This window comes from Brachycentrus maculatus, unplaced genomic scaffold, assembly GCF_059751285.1.
Source record: "Brachycentrus maculatus isolate JH-2025_06_01 unplaced genomic scaffold, ASM5975128v1 h1tg000213l, whole genome shotgun sequence".
NCBI classification, from domain to species: domain Eukaryota; kingdom Metazoa; phylum Arthropoda; class Insecta; order Trichoptera; family Brachycentridae; genus Brachycentrus; species Brachycentrus maculatus.
This window is the reverse complement of record NW_028280964.1, coordinates 289,733-309,674: the sequence shown is the minus strand read 5'-3', so window position 1 is coordinate 309,674 and position 19,942 is coordinate 289,733. Positions and strand designations below refer to the sequence as shown.

At 29.5% G+C, this 19,942-nt stretch overlaps 1 long non-coding RNA gene across 1 annotated transcript in view; it reads left to right on the top strand.

Moving 5' to 3' along the window:
* The first annotated feature begins 4,143 nt into the window (after nucleotides 1-4,143).
* Nucleotides 4,144-19,942, top strand: part of LOC148307000 (uncharacterized) — a 108,813-nt gene continuing 93,014 nt past the window's right edge. The window contains exon 1 of the long non-coding RNA XR_015837914.1: nucleotides 4,144-4,556. This is a non-coding gene — a long non-coding RNA (uncharacterized LOC148307000). The remainder of the gene's footprint in view (nucleotides 4,557-19,942) is intronic.

Sequence of the window (19,942 nt, the reverse complement as noted above, 5' to 3'; positions counted from 1 at the left end):
CTCAAAATGTTGTAAATAAAGAAATTATCTGGTCAAATTATAAGCTTAATAATAAAAATGAAAATGGTATTTTCTGGCGTTTCTCATATGTGTGATTATAATCCAGGATTCGGATCTCACATACTAATATAAGAGTTTCTGCTTAAAAAAGGCTTCTTTACATCTCACCAATAGATGTCTCTAGTGAAGTTCTAGTGATTCATGAACAAGGTTTCTAAATTGGTTCATATATATAGAACTTCCAAGAATTTGAGTAGTGTGGTTGTCAATAATGGGTAGAATTGGTGAATGTTACACGTGTGTAAAGTGATCACTTAAACCAGCCTATGACGGTCGTCAGCCTCGTAAATGCCCAGACTTCCATATTCTTCTTTATCTTTGATGAGATGTCAAAAAAATAAAATGAAAATAACTCCTGTAATTGGAGATTATCCAGATTTTGTAAACAAGTATTTGGACACACTCAAAATGTTGTAAAAGTATATCGTTTATCTCCTGAAAAATCTGTTTTTTTTTTTTTAAATATATGACGTTGTTGAAAGGAGTGAGCGATATAAATGTAGATATTATTGCATTGATATGAGTTCTGCGCTGTAAAAATCGATAGATTGTAGATGTACTGAGAGATTATTTTCATAGTAACATGTCCGATAGTGTCAGGAAAGTTTGACTACAGATAACAGTCACGTCGGGTAGCTTTACACAAAAAGGTCACGCGACAGATAAGAACCTGAGTTCAACGGGTACCTAACATCTACACGTTCAGTAAATGCAGAGTACCTTCACGAAATATTATACAATACCACTCTTTTATGCTCTTTTATTAAAAAAAAAACGGAGAAATGCATACATGCTGATAGAGATTAAGGTTAGAATCCGATCGTTATTTTATGTTTTAATAAGGTTTATTTGGCCATATAAATAAATTAATACAAAGTAAAGTTAAAAAATATCTTCTTCTAACTTTTATCTGTACCCAATGGGGCATAGTGCACTGTATCATATAAACGCAGTATTGTCTTGATCCTGAACACATGAAGGAAATGTGATCAGCCTTCCGCTTCAGGTGTTAGTCCAGGGCAAATTTAATAAATATTAGAGTGAGAAAATCACTTATATTTATTTGACCCCCCCCCCTCTGGGAATCGAACCTGGGACCTTCAGTACGGTAGCCGAGCGTGCTGATCATTACACTACGGAGGCGGACAAAAATATAACTACTGTAAAATCTTAATTTAAAAATAAAAAAAATGAAATTAAACTAAAAAGCAATGCTTTTTTAGAAAAATACTGTAAGAAACAAAGCGTCAAGTAAAACTATTTGAATAAAAATATAAGTATTATAAAATAAAATAACAAACAAATGAAATGAAAAAAAAACATACAATATTGTAAAATAAAATATTTTTCGTTAAGTATTAAAACAAACAGCGTAGAACAATGTCTTTTTAATTTTGTTAAATACTATGTGAATCATAGCGTTAAAAATATATTTACTGTAGGTTTTATTTGATCTGTAATCAAAAATTATTTACTTACTTCAAGTTTTATCGGCGCGATTTTTGTGCAGCCGACGGCAATTTTCCCGACGGGAAAAGGAAAAAAGTGATTTATCGTGATAAAATTTCATGATTCGCGGGAGTATAACTGGTCATTTTGATTATTCTTTTAATATTAATCACAATTTTTTATCATATATGACTTAATTAATTATGGTGTTTACGTATATATATAACTTACCTATAAAATAACTATCAGAAAAAATGCAAGAATGTACGATGTATGTATGGAAAATGATCTGGCAATGAATGAAGGTAAGTCAAAGGTCATGGTGTTTGAAAGAGAGAAAGATTTGACAGAATGCAAGATTATCGTGCACAATGAATCCCTAGAACAGGTGCAAGAATTTTTATATCTAGGAAGCATGTTCACAAGGGATGGAAAAGTGGATAAGGATATTGAGAGAAGAGTGAATGCAGGGAATAGAATAAATGGTGCTTTTAACAGAGTGATTGGGAATAAGAATATGTCCATGGAAGCCAAGCTAGCGGTTCACAACGGCGTGCTAGTACCGACACTAATGTATGGAAGCGAAACATGGAACTGGCAAAGGAAGGATGAAAGCAGAGTGAATGCTGTTGAAATGCGCTCCCTCAGACGAATGTGTGAAAAATCATTGTATGACAGAATTAAAAACGACGATATAAGAAAGGAATGTAAGGCTGAACGAGGAATAATTGAAAAGATTAGAAAGAGCTCTTTGCGGTGGTATGGACATGTGGAGCGAATGGATAGCGAGAGAATGACTAAGAAAATATATGTGGCGAATGTGAGAGGGAAAACAGAACGTGGACGACCGAAAAAGACTTGGCACGATCAGATTAATCAGAACCTAAAATCTGGCGGTGTCAAAAGTCTGCGTAATCGGAGGGCATGTATGACTAGATGTATGGATGTGAAGGAGGCTAGGAGTGTATGTCAGGACAGAAGAGTGTGGCGTTCCATCCTCTCTGCCTACCCCTGCGGGGAAACGGCGTGATGGTAGTAGTAGTAGTAGTAGTAGAAAAAATGCATTGGCCCAAGAGTTGACTGCATTTTTTTTATCTATATCGCTTTATCGATGATACAGTTATTAAAGTTGAGAATATGATACATAAAGGACTAAGTCCTTAAAAAAATTATGCCTTTGCAAGTGTTTTTTTCGTCCGCCTCCGTAGTGTAATGGTCAGCACGCTAGGCTACCGTTCTGGAGGTCCCGGGTTCGATTCCCGAGGGGGATAAAATAAATATAAGTGATTTATTCACTGTAATATTTATTCAATACTACCATGGACTGGTACATGAAGCGGAGGCCTGATCACCTTTCCTTCATGTGTAAACGATCAAGATAACACTGCGTTTATATGACACAGTGCCCTATGCATCATTGAGGTGCGGATAAGGGTTTTATTATTATAAGTGTAGTGGAATTCAGAGGAATTATTTAGACTATATTAAACCTGTCGTTAAATGGATAGCTTACAGTATAATAAAAAAATGTTAGATAAATTCATTAACTGTAAAAATGGCAGATATTCAGTCAAGAAATTGTATTCCTAACATTAAATAAGTTAAACGTAACTTGTTTTATTTCAGTAGATACTTACAGATACAACACATAGTCATAGTATGTTTATATATGTTTATACATAATATAGTGTGTATATATGATTTCATACTTAATAAAACCTCTGAAATATTAAACAAATACGACACTAAAATATATTTAATAAATCCTGTTTTTTTTAACATTTATTTTTATTATTATTGTTATTTTTAACTCATCTTTATTGAGTTTGTAATTGGTTATCAGACCGCTGAAATAGTTTTGATAGGTTGTTTTAAGTTTTGCACGCAAATGGGTTAAACTTTAATATTTTTTTCTAATATTTTTTGAATGTTTGAAATTTTTATAAACTTTTTCTCACTCATTTTTTATTATTAATATAATATACTATTTTTTGAAAATTTCGAAAAATGATTCGGCAGTCACTTTGTGGTAAAATCTATCCATTTTTAATTACAGTTCTACCATGTATATACAACTTTTTCTTAAATCTACTGTGACACGTGTTTCGATGCATTCCGCATCATTTTCAAACAGCGTATGGTGTTTGAATGAATTGTTTCACAATAGATTTAAAATAGTGGTTTTTGATAAGTAAAACATTAATTTAGCACGGTTTGTTTTAAGTTTTGCACGCAAATGGATGAAAAATTTTTACATTTAATGTTTTGAAACTTTGAAATATTCAAAAACTTTTTTACTCAATTTATTTTTCAAATTGAAATGATTCATTATAATTAAAAAAATTTAATTTATATTTGAAGCAATAATTTTGTGATTTTCCATTAAACATATAATTTGGTTTTCAAATTACAATAAAGTGATTTTAAAACATAGTTTAGTTATAATTAATAAATTATTTATGGATTAACAAATAAGTTGTAATTTTAATAATTTTCTTTATCGGTGCTTTATCAAAAGTAGGTAGGTACGTAGAAGTAGGCAGGCTTCCGCGAGGAAAAGCGCAAGTCAGTTTTCCTTGGGCCGTACGCAGGCGCGTAGGGCGTGGCGGTCGTGAGCACATCTCCCTCACGATCAGTCCCTCGATGGACACAGTCCGGGGCGATCATCCCTTTGGAGGCTTTCCTACCAGTCCTCGTCCAATCCTTAGAAAAACTAAACTTTATTTCAAAATTCCAATCTCAAAAAAATTACTCCAAAATAAACTTCTGATAATTTATATAGTTATCCAACCAGTTTTTTGCTTATTTTTCCAACTTTAACAACTTTTTCGACTTGTTTTCAAACATTTTCCACGAGAAAAGTTTTGAATTTTCCAACTTACCCGCCTCGACGGGAAACGGCCAACTTTGAATTTTTAAACATTGTTTTTCATAAATTCGTCTTTCATTATTCTACTCTTCATTTTCCTGAGAAGATCCAGAGAATTATAAATAACTTTTTAAATTCGCGTAAAAGTTTGTGTTTCGTCGGCAGCTTCGATTCAAAGGTAAGTTTTTGTACATTAAAAGTTGTTAATTTTTTTTTGAATATTGAATTGAAGAAATATTTGAAATTATTTAAAATAATTTGATTTATCAGTCTAACTAAATTTTTCTTCATTAAAAATTTAAAAACAGTTTTTGAAAAAAAAAACAAAAAATATACCCTTTTTAAATTAAAAAAAAAATGTATCATTTCATATTTGATAACTAAAAAAATATTAAAATCCGTATATTTTCTTGTAAATTTTTACTATTTGATTTATTTTGATAAAAATATTGATAATAAAAAAATTAAATTAAGAAATAAAATTTGTAAAAAAACTTTATTGAAAGCTTAAAATTCCTTTAAATAAACTTTAAGCAAATTTTTCATGTGATTATTCGTTTTACTCAAATTAAGAACTTAAAATTTAATCATGCTTAAAATTAAATTAAATTTATTAAAAGGCGTTTATTTAACGAAATCTCATAAAAACGTTTTTTAAATTGAATTTTCATCACATTTGTATATTTTAATTCAATTTTACGTTTTTTTAGTTATAAATTGAAAACATGAAATTTATTAATTTTTTTCTTTATTAAATTTAATTTATCAGTTTAACACAATTTTTCTTTATTAAAAATCAAAAACAACCTGTATTTGAAATAATTCATAAACCGTTTTTAATTAAAAAAATATTTTAACATTTTATATTATATATCTAAAAAAATATTTAAACCAGTATATTTTCTTGTAAATTTTTATTACGTGATTTTTTTTTAAAAATGATAATAAAAAAATTAATTAACCAATAAAATAAGTAAAAAAACTTTGTTGTATGCTTAAAATTCCTTAAAATAAGCTTAAAGCAAATTTTTCAAATGTGATTTTTTTGAGTAAATTAAATTAACAACTTAAAATTAAATCATGCTTAAAATTAAAAAGATTTTTTTAATGGCGTTTATTTAACGAAATCTCATAAAAACGTTTTATAAATTGAATTTTCATCACGTTCGTATATTTTAAAATATAATCTAATTTTACGTTTTTTTTCAGTTGTAAAATAAAAACTTCAAATTTCTAATTTTTTTCAATACATCATTGCATTAAACTAAATGAGAGTTAAATTAAAATTTGTTTATTTTAATTTCAGTTTTAATAAATCAGTATAATGATTTACATCAAAACATAGGCGGTTTTTAGATTAAATACATATTTTTTAAAATCTTGGAAAATGCATATTTATGCTTTCTTATAAATGAAAGATTTTTTAAAGTAAAGTTTTGTATAAAAATAAAAATGAAAAATATATGTTTTTTTTGGATACAAGTATGTTCACCATAAAAATTACCAAAAAAGTAATAAGTGCAAACTTGCTTAAAATTAAATAAAAAAAGTGTATTTTTCATATCTTTTCAAAATTTTTTTTTTAATAATTTAATTTAAAATAATGTTTTTTTGCATTATTTTTAAAGAAGACACATTAAACATATACACTGTTCTCAAAAAAACAGTTTATCACATGAAAAAATATTATAAAGTTATACATAAAAACTCAAATTTCTTAATAAAAATTTTTTTTCGTGAAAAAATTATATAAAATGAAATGACTCGGCGAATGTATTAAAATATTTATTTTATTGTCATCTGAAAAGTGATACATAAAAATGTTAATGTAAAGAAATGAACGAAGTATTTTGATTTTGGACGATTCAAGACCTAGCCATTTATTTAGCTTTTGAATTTAGAATTTTTAGTTCTTATAAATTTTCATTGTTAGAATTTTACCGACGTCATATTTATTTCCACAATTTTTTTTTGCACAAATGCATATATTATATTTGTGGCAAAGTAATATCGTCAGTTTGCATATTAAGGTTTTTTCCGTTTTTTTCCTATTTAAACCCCCCCCCCCCGAGAACTCACCCCCCTCCACAATTATCACCGCCCATTCTCCTTTCTCCTCTTGACCTAACTTCCACCTCCATTCCCCCAAAATAACCCCCACTCCTTTTGCCCTTTCCCCTTCCCTTAACTCAATCCCTGCTCTTGTCCTGCCATTCCCCTTCCCTTCCCTTGCTCGTCTCTAGCCCCTCCCCTACCTATCCCCTGCCCTTCTTCCCTTCTCCTACTCTATCCCCACCCTGCCTCAACAACCATCCTCTACCCTTACTTAAGACGCTGCTTGCTGCTCAGTTCAGTTGACATCCAACTGCCATCGCGCGCGGACGGGTCTCTCGGCAACCAGATACCACTCGAGTTCGCTTTGATTTTGATATCTGGTTATTTCTTAAATTCATTTCATCGACTTTCGGTCATCATGGCAGCTGACTATTACTTCATTCTCCCCATCTCAAGGAAGTGCAGCCATTCTTCCGTTTTTCTCCTGGAAAGGTTAGTGCCGATAGTGAGATAATTTATTTCACCAACCGTTTCTTTTCAAAATATTTTCCTAAAGATTCTTCAAACTTTTCAAAAAAATTTTTTTTAAGTCTATAAAATTTCATAAAATCACGCATAAAAAAATATTCAACCCTCAATATAATGTATTGTGTTCTTTTTTAATAAAACATTAACTATCATAGAAATATTATTTTATTAGTAGTTTTCTAACAATTGTTAATTTAAAAAAAATCTAATTTCATCACAATTTTTCTGTTTTGCTATCAAAATCTAAATAAAAAATGTATTTATTTTTTTTTATCTCATTTTTATTACAATAAAATTTTAGATTATTTTTGTGAATTTCGTCAGTGATATTAAATTAAAATATTTTTCTTATAACTGAAAAAAGCAAAAATTTTGGTAAGCAACAAAAAACAACAAAATTGTACAAAACTTACAAAAAAGACAAAAAATAAAAAATAAATGGATAAATACGTTTTGGCAGAATTAATGACTAAAGTATTTTTAATAACCCAAAAATGTTAAAACTTTTAGTAAATCATTTCAAATTCCAAATTTATTTTAAATTATTATGAATTAATGAAAATAATTTTTTTATCGAGGTTTATTAAAAATAAACTTGATGTTACTCCTCTTTTGAAATATACATAAATCCAAGATAAAAATAAGCATTTTTGCAGCAACAAAAAAAACAACGAAATTGTACAAAACTTACAAAAAATCAAAAAAAATATATAGATCGAGAAATACGTTTTAGCAAAATTAATGACTTAAGTATTTTTGATAACCGAAATACGTTAAAACTTTTAGTAAATCATTTGAAATTCCAAATTTATTTTAAATTTGCCAGAATAAATAAAAAAATTATTTGGTAAAAAACGCATTAAAAAAATATGTATGTCAGCAAATTTCGTAACTTATAAAGATTTAAAAAATTAATTTTGTTTGCATAAATTTCATTCAAGTATTTATAAATTTCATAACTGATTTGAAAAAAAAATATTAGGTCGCAATAAAAAAGAAAGAAAAAAATAAAATCATATTTTTTAAACAGGTACAAAACATATCTCACGTATCCCACCAAACTGGGCGAAATAATAAACACGTAGATTAATATATAAATTTGACAGATTAAACAAAAAATCTGAAAAAAAATTGTAATAACATAATAAATTCGAAAATATTTTAATAAAAAGCGTTTATTTCATTTTTATTCAGTATCTAAAAATGCAAATTGTCAAAAAATGTTGATATTAATAAAAATGTTAAATTTTGAAAGCTTAAAAAGAATGTCTAGCTTTTTATGTTATTTGGGAAATTTGATATTTTTTAATATTCTAATAATGCGTCATGAAAATGTCAGTATTTTACTGTCATAAAACTGCACAAAAGGGTTGCTCTTCTCTGTCTCCCTCTTACTCTCCCCTCTCCTCTACACTCGACCCCTGCTTAAACCACCTCCTCCCTTCACTTGCTCCTCCACTTGCCTCTCCATTGCCCCCGCCACTTGAACCTCCCCCTTACTTAAACCCGCCACGCCCTTTTTTCCCTTCACCCCTTTCCTGCCCTTTCCCATTCTTCTGCTACTTATAGTCCAATCACAGCCCCTTCCATGTCCTAACTTAGACCCTCCCCAGCCCTTCCTCAGCCCTTCCCTTCCCCTGCCCTCAATAGCTTTCTTAGCCACTCCCCATCCCCTCCCCTGCTTAACCCCTTCCCTTCTCCTGCCCAGCCACAATCCATATCTACCCCTGCCCAACCACACCCCATCCTTTCCCTTGCCTTACCCCTTTCCTACCCTTTCTCTGCCCCCCCCCCCTACCCAGCCTCTTTTTCTTTATCCCCACCCCTTCCTGCCACACAATTTCCCTCCGTGACCTTCTTCGGTGCTCAGATCATTCGCTGTCCAACTGTCGTCGAGTGTGGACGGGTCTCTCGGTAGTCTAATACCAACTGAGTCCTCTTAGTTTTTGGCATCTTACAATTCTTTTTTTTTTCAATTTATTAATTCGGTATTTCGGTCGACTTGAATTTTCCTACAATCTGCCCATCATGAAGAGGCGCAGGCACTCTGACAATCTGCTCCTGAAAAGGTAAGTGGAGATATTGAAATATTTTATTTCGCCATTGCGACATTTTCTTCTTTTTCATCTTTTCGGGTAAAATTATTTTCTTAAAATTTACGGATTTTCCAAATAATTGTTTTTCAATAAAATAAAAATTCAGAATAATGTATCACATTTTTTTAAAAATTAAAAACTTATATTATTTTTACTATTTATGTAAATAAATTCATCTTAAAATAAAATAATGTATTAAAACGCTGAAACATACATTTTCGGAAACGGAAATCATAATAGTAAGATAAAATCATGAAATTTGCAATTCCTTGATAAAATGCTTTGAATTTATCAGAAATAAATATAAAAATAAATAACATTTTTTTTAATGATTATTTAAATATTTTTCAAAATAAGCTCCAGATTTAACAACGAAAAAACAAAAAAAACAACTTTAATATAAACAAGTAAAAATCGTTTATGATAAAACTAAAAATAAACTTTTAAAATAAATTTTTAAAAATCCGAAATTACTTTGAAATGTTTTTAATAACTTAAAATGATTTAATAAGACTACTCGTTTAAAATTAAAATAAAATAAAAAAACCCCTTTTACTTACAATTTAATAACACATTTAAATTTTTAATCACAAATATTTGACAAAATGACACATAAACGTTATAGAAAAATATACAAAATTTTATCTAACATTTAAGCCTTTCCTTTGCTCATTTCTTCCCGCCCTTGCTCATACTCTGCCCAGCCCCTTTTTTCCAATCTCTATCCTGATTTTACCCCCTCTTACTGTCATTTTTGACCCCCTAGACGTTCCTTGCGGCACAGCTCAGTTGCTATTCTACTATCGTCACGTGTAGACGCGTCTCTCGATAGCAAATAGATCATCGCATGAGTTGGCTTAGCTTTTGATATCTGTATTTTTTTCTGCAAATTATTTACTTGACTATCACATATTTCGGTCATCAAAGCAGCTTCAGCGTGCGTTATTCTCCTCATCATTTATAAAATCACTGTATTTCTAAAAAAAACTAATAATTTAATATTTTTTTCTACGTATTTCTTGGAAATTTCGTTAAAAAAATCGAATATTTTCTGAAGTTTACTGTATTTTCTAAATATTTTTTAAGAAAAAAAAAGTTGCTAATGTATCTCATATTTATAACGCTAACCAAAAAAAACTAATCGTATGATTAACTTAAAGAATTTATTTAATTTAATCATGTTTTTCTTATAATAGTTTAGAAAATTTTTAATAGCCTTATTTAAAAAATAAATTGATTTAAAGTTTATTGTAACAAATTCTTAAAAATTAAACAATTACATTTTCAAATGAAAAAGGAAAATTTTGATATTAAAGTTTTTCAATTCAATTTTTTCATTAACATTTTTCTTTCGAAATGATATTTCTTTCTTTTTTAAAATATATTTTACTTAAATGTCGAATTTCTCAATATTTTGTATTAAAATTTTTAATTCCATTTTTTGCCATATTTTATGAAAACTCAAACAAACAAAAATTAAGGACATGCTTAAAATTAAATAAGGGAAATTCTCTCGTTTTTTTTGGTGAAAAATATGAGTTGTTCGTATTTTATTGGTAATAACTTAAAAACAGAAAAATATACACATACAAATTTTGGTGAAAAATCCAACGGTTGTAAAAATGAAAATGTCTTTCGTGCATAAAAACCATGAAATCATGTGAAATTTTTAAAAAATGATTATTTTTTTCTGGTTTCAATGAAAATGACATTATTTAGCTAAAAAAATTTAAAAATAAAAAAAATCTAACAAAATAAAAAAAAATATATAATTGAATAAATGAAGCTATTTAGAATCTTCTGAAACTTGTTATAGTTTATTGATTTAAAAATATTTTTATATATTGTGTTTGGCAAAATTTTACCATAAATGTACACATGAAGTATCCTGTTTTCGGGACATCCCCTACTTAGTTTCCACTTCCTCCGCCCATTCCGCCCGCTCCCTGCCTCTCCCTTGCTCCTACCCTTTCCCTGTCCATCCCTCTTTCTCTCCCCCACCTACTCCTTCTCCTAAACCCCCTCTTCCTTGCCTTAAAACCTTCCACCCTCAAGACGTTCGCTGCTTCGCTCATTTGCTATCCAACTCTCGTTGAGTGTGGACGGGTCTCTCGGTATCCAGATGCCTACTGAGTTGGCCTTTAGCTTCTGATATCTAGTAATTTCTTAAATATTCGGTTTTTGCTCATTTCGGTCATCATCATCAGAACCTGAATTGCGGTCAATCTTACACTCTGCTTCTATTGTAAAAAGGTTAGTGCTGTACTGATACATTATATTTCATCGGCGCGTTTCTTTTTAATACTTTCTATTCACAATACTTCAAACTTTACGAATTAAAATATTTTATTTAATTAATCAAATTTTCTTGATGATTGTATTTTTTTTAACATTTCAGTTAATAAAATTAAATAATAATTATTATTTTTTACAAATGTGGAAATAAAATCAATTAAATTCAAGCAAAAATATTTTTATGAAATTAATAATGAAAAGCGTACAACTTATTCAAAGTGTGATATTTTAAATTTATGAGAATTAAATATTATATTTTAAAATTTCCATGCAAAGTCCTTTTTTTAAGAATTAGTCTTTTTATCAAAAAAAAATATTCTTACTTTCATCCAAAAAATAATAACATAATTTTGTAAAATAAAAAATATTTGAAATTTGAGATGTATTCTTAAAAAATACTCTTAAAGAAAATATAATATATTTAGTAGGATTTTTTTTTTAATTATTAGAACAAATTATTTTCAGAACAAGTTACTTTCTTTTAAAATTATCTTAATATTATGATTATTACATACAATATCGAACAGATTAATTGAAACAAAACTTTTTATTATTTTCGTAAAAAGTTTTGTAAAATATTTTGTTTATTGGTTATACTCGTATCAAAAATTAACATTTAATATGAACTCCTTTGGGCTCATCCAAAATTTTTAATCTTTTTGGCATCTATTATATATACGGTTTTGGCACGTGAATGCCATTTTTTCGTCTCGAAACCATACCTGAATTATGGACAAAATAAGCTTTACCATCGTAGTGCAATCAATTTTGGAGAGCCGATTCTTACAGATTGCCGATTGATTTTCAATAAGCTTTAAATATGGCAAAATTCTTCACCAGTACAACACAGTTCATTGTTTTTGTGTGAAAATTTTCATATTTTTTTTAATTTCTGACTTAAATCCTTCTGAAATATTCCATTACCATTTGACCTTCGTTTTCGAATCTCTAATAGTATCTTTTCCAGTAGAATTGGGTGATATTTCTAGCTATTCATCATCTCAGTCACTGAAAGAAAATTAAAAAGTCCTGGTCAACTGAAAGAAAATTAAATAGCCCTGGTCCATAATACGAGAAACATCCTCAAAAAAAATTATAAAGGGTGTTGAAAATACGAAATATTTTTTTTCTCTTCAATTAGTCTGTTCGATACTGTAATTTATAATGTCAGATATTAATAACGTTCTTGTTAGAAAAAAATGTAAAAAGATAAAAATCATTCAAGCAAAAATCAGTAAAAAATAAACAACATGGATTCATAAAAAACTTTTGAATAGATTTATATTATCCACTGACACTTCGTGATGGAATTGCATTTTTAATATATTATTAGATTAAAAGCAATATTTTTAGCTTTTCCACTTTATTTTTATTTGACCAGCGACCGGGTTTCGTCGTATCAGACTGGTCTGATGATGTCGGTAACGACGAAACCCGGTCGCTGGACAAATAAAAATTAAGTGGAAAAGCTAAAAATATTGATTTTAATCTAATAATATATCATAAAAAACTTTTAGCGTATAATCCTACGTAAAATGTCTGTCGGTACATGCTTTTAAAATATTTCAATTAATATATTTTTATGATGTTTTTTCACTTCTAGAATTTATCAAATATGGGTTTTTTAAATTAGAAATTCTTGGTTTTTATTATCTTTTAAGTAATAAAAGGGAATTAAAATTTTTGAGCACAGATATATATGAATTCAATTTGCGAGCATCTTTCTCCCACAAATTTGTCAAGACTGAGGAATTTGCTTAATATACCCCAAGATAAAGTATTACACAGGTAAATATCTGTAAGTCATCGTCTAAGATTCTTGCTCATATTATAACTCGAGTATTCGTAATACACATTCTTGTAAAACATCTTCATAAACAAAGGGTTGTGGATTACGTTTATTCCACGTGCGCGAATAAAGGGTGGCAATTTCATACGTAATATACAAATATCACATTTCACATTCATTACAGACACATTGCTCCCGTCATTGAACGGGGTAATAACCTTATCTTTTCATTTTCTGTAAAGATTAAATGTTGGTTCGCCGTGTATTTCAATTTCACAAAACCCCACTCACTTTTCACTACTCGTTAAAAATATTTTATTTATTGTTTCGGCATTAACTTTGTGGTAAGACATGTTACAACTATTATAGAAAACACTTGTTTTTTACCACTTGAGTTTTATTATAGACTACATGTTTCAGAAGTTAAACTTCTATCAAGTTAATAAGCTAAAAATAAAACTAAACTCCTAAAACTTCGTATCTTTTTTCAAAATCACTTATAGTTTTAATAATTTAAACGTTTAAATACATATATTAATATTCTTTATCTTTTTGTCAATATTTTTTATCATAAAATACAAATATGTATCTCAATAAAAATAAGCATTATAAACACCAAAAAAAACTGTTTTATGAAATAAAAAAAAATCAAGGAATATATTTTTTCTACATTTTTAATTATTAAAACGTAAATTTCCTCAATTCAATTTTATGTTTTTTTTTTAATGTTATATATTGTTTCAAACACCATGTTTATATTTTTATATGTGAATATGTCTTTTCTTGAGATATAAATGTCCAAAAAAATCATCAAAAAATAATCAATACTAGAAAATTATCCGTTAATTATTTTTCCTACAAAAAACAATATCGATCATAATATATTATGGTATGTCCGATGGAAAATAGTCCATACTAAATAAAAATTATTTTCCTTTAAAAAAAAAATGTTTTCACAATTTTTAAAGAATTTTATAAAGCTCTTTTATTAAGCTCTAGATTCTAGATCCAAGTCAAGTTCGCGAGCTTAAATTAGGTAACGTATTAAATGTCAAGTAAGATTTTACATTAAATTGTTCTTGCATTCCGGGTGACATAAATACTCGCGTGCTGTTTTTTTTCATCTCTCAAGGATACGATATATTTGCAAGGGAATTTCAAATCATATTCATGTAACCTCATTTCCTTTCAAAGACATTCCGAAAGGAAAAAAAGGTTTCATTATTTTTTAATTGTTGTAATTATGTATACATTTATATTTTTTTCGAATATCGATTAATACTACTCGTAAGTACGTTTACCACCGTGAAAATCATACTTAAACTATTTTAAAAACAGTAAATCTGGCCAATTTTGTCTAAATTTTTTTATACATTTGTTAAGGTCTGTATTTCATAATTTCCACATCAAACACCCTTTTTTCAAAATATGAAATAAGGAAATATTAATTAGTTATAGTTTTAAAACATTACTCTATGCTTGACTATATAAACCAACGAAAAGAGTATTTTTTTCTCTCCAAAAGAAAATAACTCATATTTGTAAGAATAAGAAAAAATATCATAAAAAATACAGAAAATAATACAAAAAATCTTAATCTCGACGGCTGATAAATTTATTAAAGTTTTCCGTTAAAAAAAATCTGAATTTACTAAAGATTAAAATAACAAACAAAATAAATTAATTTTGTTACATGCTAATCAGACGATACCCACATTTAATGTATATTATTGATTTTCAAATTTTTAATACATTTTTCCCCTATTTTTTTGGCATCATTGCTATGAATCTACGCGTGATGATAATTCTTTCCCTTATCATCTCTTTACCCTCCCAACCCCCAATATAACCCTCTCCCTACTCTGCTACTCTTATTTCCCGCCCATTTTCCCTTCCCCTGCTCTTCCTTTGCTCTTTCCCCGCCCTTCCCCTTCCATCCCTTGCCCATCCCCTCTCACCCTCCACCCTCCTCCACCACCTCACACCCCCGCCATGCTCATGAACCATTTTCCACCCTCAAGACGTTCCTCGCTGCTCGGCTCAGTTGCTATCCAACTGTCGTCGTGTTTGGACGGGTCTCTCCGTAACTAGATACCGCTCGAGTTCGCTAAGCTTTTGATATCCGGTTATTGTTTAAACCCGTTCATTCTATTTCTCCACATTTCGGACAACTTAACAGCTGAATTTCACATCGTTTTTATGAAGAGGCGCAGCCATTATTTCAATCTGCTTTTAAAAAGGTTGGTGCTGATTTATTAAAAAAAATAAAAAAATGTTTTTCGTTTCAATTCCACATTTTTCTTCACAACTAACATACTATTCTTATTAATATATTTATAATTTCTTATAATTTTTAATTGAAAATTATAATTTAATAATATTTCAATTGAAAATGATTGTGAATTTATAATATATAAATCTTTCATGATTCTTCATTTTAATTTTGTGTAATTTTACGTTTTCAAAAAAAAAACTTCATTTGAGAATAAAATGGTAATAAAAACAACTGATAAATGATTAAATCAATATGAAATTAGAAAGCTAGAAACTTTCTTCGCTGTCAATAAATAATATCGTACCTTCGAATCTTAAAATTAGAATTGCGATAAATATACAATTAATCTTTCTTATAACAAAAAATATTATGAAAAAAAAAACAGATTTAACATCGCAATAAAAAAATTATAGGTTAAAGAACTCCGAAAAAAAAATATAAATTACAACATTGATGTCCAACAAGAAGGAAAAACTCATAAAATTTGAAAAATGAAAATTACGAAAATAAATTTGATCAGTTTACGTATCTTACAAAAAATGTGACTAATTCGTATTTTTTCCTGTAATTTCAATAATTTGATCAAAATTGGAAAAAGCTCTTACGTTTTAAAGTTGCTCTCTCATGTTTTAAAAAAAAAATACTTAACATTTTTGCATATTTGTGATGTGTGTTCAACACCTTATACATCAGCTCTTTAACCATCAATATAACCTCATTTCCAATACCTTGTATCTTGGCTGTGATCCATTATTAAGGGATGCCTTTTCTCGCCCCTAAACCGAGTCCAAACGACCTGTTTAAGCTCTCCCCGAGAATTAAAGTCCAGAGATCAGACACGAAGGGAATAGAACCCGAAACGTGCGGTAGAATAACCTAAATATACGATGTTTATTTAATGCGCGCTTTGGTTTTCCATCCCTCACTTCTCGAATTGAATACGGTAGTCGTAAAAGGGTAGAGGGTAAAGAAATTTCATTACCGTTTTACTTAATTTGTTTCAATCCTTTTTCTGTCAGAACTTTTTTGAGCCTATTTAAATCTTATTAACAAGAATTAGGGTTCGATTCCCGTTTAAGTAATTTTTTTTATTAAAATATTAAAGATATTGAGATGAAGATAAAACAGTTATCAAATAAAAATTTCAACAAATATTCGAAAATTATAATGAATATTCCCCTGGACTCTTTTTAACACGGCAGACACGTTCCATGTCATTGCGTGGAAAAATACAATGCATGAGGAAATTCAAATAGATTTTTAATAAATTCATTTAATTTATTGATATCCTGATATCAAAAATATTTACATGTAAAAAATACAAGTGGTAATACTTGAATTTTGTCGACTTTTTAACGTGTTTTTTAATGCTGCATTCAGCATAAAAATGCGTTAAAAAAGTACACCTAAAAAAGAGTATTTGCTGTTTGGTTTTCTTGCATATAAATATTTTTGGTAATAGGATATCAAAAACTTAAATAAATTTATAGTTGTTTTTTTTAAATAAATACAATTTGAAAAATCCTAGTAGAGATTATTCTTTATTACTCGAAATCGTTTAGGCCTCAGTCTTGTTTATCGAAATATTGCATATGTATTTATAATATTAATATGGAGTTTGCCACAAATGACACGCCTTCAATAACTCAGCGTTCACAAATCAACTGCTCAAATCGTGACGTATGCAATCGGAAGAATTCAGTTCATAATTGCTGTAACGCTTCCACACAGTTGTAGCTCGCAGTAGTTAGAGTGAAATAAATAAAACGTATCGAGTAAAAATAAATTACACACGGTAACACGGACCGTTGTACCATTGGATCACTTTCGATGGATTTGACCAAATATTTATAAGAAAATGAATGATTTAAGATCACATATTTTGTATATTATAAAAGGAAAAATGCTTAAATATTCCTAAGTATTATAACAAGGGAATCAAAACATACTAATTCAATTGCTAGCATAATCATGAAGCGAAACCTTATGTTAGCGAGATTTTAACCCCCCTTTTAGGTTCAGGCAGGTAAAAGGTTGAATACACTGGAAATGGACTTGTTATTCACATCTTATCCGACGCCAAGCGTATTGAGTAAGAAGCTCATGCAAAGGATGTAGTACGTGGTATTTTGAAACCGCTTAAAACAGGGTCTAGTCCATTTTAACTCCAATGTGATAGTATTACTTCGCGTCACTTAATCAGTATTACTTATAATAGTCTGTAGTTAACATACGGGACTGGACTGCGTAATCAAGACAGGTGGTGATGAAACAAGGGGTACTGTATGATTGACGCACCCACGTGATACCATAGCCGAGTTCACATATATTTAAATAAGAACAGTTTATTAAACATAGCTTATTTTTAATATCTAAACAACTAATTATGCAAATGATTGTTTGCTCAAAATCTTTAAATCAAAATCATAAAGTTATTCACTGATTACTTTAAAGTTTTGATATAACAGAATTCGTATACCCGCGTGTATGTATAAAAAAAACTACAATGGCAGCGGCATCTGTTGAACATAACAGCGCCTCACGCATTACTAACTGTTGCTCATGGCAGACCAATATTCCAATATAAATTACGTTCGTTCAAAATCTTCTAAACCTCTTCACTGATTGTTTTGAAATTTTGATACAATCTCATTCGAATACGCGCGTGTTTGTATATTTTTTACCTATGATGTATAAAAAAATATTTTTTTGAAGAAAAAAAAAAGTAATGGCAGCGCCATCTGTTGAACAAAATAACAACACACACATACACAATACTAAACATTGCTCATGGCAGACAAATATCACAACATCGACTCTTGACTTATCACTTTCAAGTATTTGAAATACTTGATCACACCATGTTTTTCACGGTCTTCCTCTGCTTCTATTACCAGACCTCATAAGTTGGTTTTACTATTATTTCTTAATTTTTTCGATAATGCTTATCCTTGCATTCTTTCCTTCTAAATATCACTATTCGAACATCTACCAAATATTGTTTTGCCACATATTCGTCTACAAGTGTACATTTCAACTGCATTCAGTCTACTTTCATTACTTTTTGCCAACTCCATGCTGTACTTTCATACACACATATTTCAAATTCATACAGTAGTTCAAAATACTCATTTGAAAACATTCGTTTGAAAATATGGCCCTCAGCGGAATTTAATTTTAATGGAGCGTTATTCGATAACGCTAAGCGGTGTTTCAAACAGATGATATTTATTGTGGAACATCGCGCCCGCATTGTAAGTTACCTCCTTGTTATATTTTAATTGTTCTCATCGGAACTTGAACTTCTGCATACATTCAAGTAAATATCAACACAGGTGACTTTTAACATCAGCGTTAAACCTTGCCGAATCTAACAGGGGGATAGAAATCCTCCATATATAATATATATAATTTTATTTGAAAATTTCGCAGAACAGAATTACATTAAAACATTTACATTAACGAGTAACATAAAACAGGTATTTGTACCATTGCAGTTAAAAAGTTTCACATCTGTAATTTAATAAAAATACCTGGAAGAGGGACGGGAGGGAGAAAAAGGATTATAAGATCTTAAAAATAATTAACGCAAATTTACCCATTTTAATTTTTTATAATTTAGAATCGTTAAATATTTGAAAATATTGCAATCAGTCGATACCGCGAGTTCTACGTACTTATATTAGGACGTTACTGTTTTGTCTGATAGTGACATATTATTTCTTTCACTCTAATAAATGTAGTATTATCACAAGGAGAGAGCGAGACAATTAGATTACTCCACTATTATTTGATCCAATTTCCGGCCTCTCGCTTATGGCTGCCGTTAGTACGCTCGGCAGTGCGTTGGAGAGGACGTAGCAGGTAGTTACGAGCTGCGTACTACGATTTCCATAAAAATATGAACTGGGGTCTTTTGGTACCCCACTTTGGATCGCATGTAATTTTTGTACGGGAAAGGTTATACTCGCTCGTTTCAAAATGAGTATAATTATGACCTTGGTATGAAAGCTATACAAAGAGAACAGTGTGTAGTTTAAAAAAAAATCATGTTCTTTAGATAGTTTAAGCGTTTTGTAAATTGCTAGTTTGTCAGCATCTCATGATTGTTCACTGTGTATTGAACCCTGTAAACGTGTTAAAAAAAGTTATTCAATCGTAATACATAGCAAAAGTATTGGAAAATAGTTTTTTGCGAGAGAAAAGTCGGAAAATATTTCTACTTTCCAAGACAGAATATCTCACAGATGTGACCCACTTAGCGATATTGAAAATTTATAAATTTGTCCTCAAATTTCGACGTGCCGAGGCTAATTTTCGAATAGTTAGTTCCGCGGCTATGTTTTCCGTGACGCGATAATAATCGGGTCTAATTGGGGAGGAATAATTGAATTAAAGTGCGGAATCCGGGTGCGCCTGAGCCGGCCCTTACCGCTCTACCCCGCCACTGGATACACTCAGGATAATTAAACAATACCTGCTACAGCTCTGTTATGTTACGCTATGAGCTTAACGATGCAAGAAAA